At 47.2% G+C, this 1,751-nt stretch overlaps 2 non-coding genes across 2 annotated transcripts; one reads left to right on the top strand and one right to left on the bottom strand.

The window, feature by feature from the left end:
* Positions 1-836: 836 nt before the first annotated feature.
* Positions 837-911, bottom strand: Trnas-cga. Its single transcript has one exon. It is a non-coding gene; the product is annotated as a tRNA-Ser (tRNA).
* A 125-nt stretch (positions 912-1,036) lies between these two features.
* Trnas-cga lies at positions 1,037-1,111 on the top strand. Its single transcript has one exon. It is a non-coding gene; the product is annotated as a tRNA-Ser (tRNA).
* Positions 1,112-1,751: the final 640 nt, after the last annotated feature.

Raw genomic sequence — 1,751 nt, 5'->3', positions numbered from 1 at the left:
AACGGTAAATTGTAGATTTTGACGTTACGGATCCCGTAGCCAGAAGGCTGCATCTGAACGTTGCTTAGTGACCCATCTCTGTGTTTAAATTTCCAAGTTCCCCCATTTGTATTCACCAGTCTGTCAATTTCTGCGGGATTTCCTATTTTTATAAACAGAGCGTACAGAATAAAGTCCAACTGAATTCCAAGAATGTCCTCTATCGGCACTTTTACGTCATCGATTATCCAATTGTGGATGTCGAAAGCAGTCGGCTTCTCCAAATTCCTATCAAACGTGCACTGGATCGTGTCTTCACGATTGAGCGTCGCCATGATTTTCCGATTTTTAAACGTTAAAGGTACAAAGTTTTATACTCGCCAAGGCGAAGTAGCTGCAGCTCGGCGTCCACCTCAGGTGGCGGGCGCGGTGCGGGGTCGGTCTCGTGGCCGGCTACGGCGGGGCGGCCGGGAAATCCTCTGCTACCTGGGGCGCACAATAGCGAGCGGCACACGTGTTCACAGGCGGGCAGCCGGCCAAGTCCTTATTGTTAAGTCTTACATTGTTTGGGCCTTCAGCCTCCTTTTATAAAATTATGGATAAAGCTTTGGGCCTTCTGCCTTTGAAAATTTATTGTAGTTGTGTTTTTAAATCATGGGCCTTCAGTCGTTTTAAAAATAAAAGAGGTTGTGCCCTTAAGCCATAAGATTGTGTGACATATTCAGTCGATAGTAAAGGTAGGAAATTTGCGTTGTAATGTTTGGGCAACTAAATAAAGTTATATGTTTCCAGAATGAGATTTTCACTCTGCAGCAGAGTGTGCGCTGATATGAAACTCCCTGGCAGATTAAAACTGTGTGCCCGACCGAGACTCGAACTCGGGACCTTTGCCTTTCGCGGGCAAGTGCTCTACCAACTGAGCCACCGAAGCACGACTCACGCCCGGTACTCACAGCTTTACTTCAGCCAGTACCTCGTCTCCTACCTTCCAAACTTTACAGAAGGTAGGAGGCGAGATACTGGCAGAAGTAAAGCTGTGAGTACCGGGCGTGAGTCGTGCTTCGGTGGCTCAGTTGGTAGAGCACTTGCCCGCGAAAGGCAAAGGTCCCGAGTTCGAGTCTCGGTCGGGCACACAGTTTTAATCTGCCAGGAAGTTTCAAAGTTATATGTGTTCGAGTGGAACTGAGAGCCGCTCATTTTTGGCCCATTTCCACAATTCCAACTACCTGTTCTGTCCCGCAGATTTAACCAGGCGTATCAGCTCTCAACCAGTGACTCGTTTCCTTCGTCGTCCTCTTCTGGTGGCTTCACTTTCTTTCCGAGACTGCGTATTCTTTCATAGGTTTGCAGCTGGTGGTCCCACATAAGGCAGAAAAGCCCGTCACTTCCGCACTTCCTGCTTTTCTTTTTCTTTCTTTTTTTTTCTGAGCTGCACGTTGTATGTACAGTTTTCTAATTCGTGAGCCACTCTGGCGATTCCTCCGGAAGACTTGCTTTTCTCGTCGCTTATGGCCTGACCCATATGAAAAGACTCCTCAGAAAAGTGCTTCGTTGGGTTACGCGGCGACAGCTGTGTGTATCAGTGTCTACTGCTTTCCTATTCACAGAGGAACTTCACGGGCTTGTGGGGTATAGATGTATATGCACAGAGTGATTACAAAGTCCTGTTACATACTCATAGGCGGTGTCACTGTACTAATGTGAGATCGTGGCAGAGGACGGCTTTGAGATATTGTGACTATTGTTTATTCTTTATTCAGGAGTGTCTGTGT

Source organism: Schistocerca piceifrons, chromosome 10 (assembly GCF_021461385.2).
Source record: "Schistocerca piceifrons isolate TAMUIC-IGC-003096 chromosome 10, iqSchPice1.1, whole genome shotgun sequence".
Classification (NCBI taxonomy): Eukaryota; Metazoa; Arthropoda; class Insecta; order Orthoptera; family Acrididae; genus Schistocerca; species Schistocerca piceifrons.
This window is presented reverse-complemented; position numbering and strand designations above follow the sequence as displayed.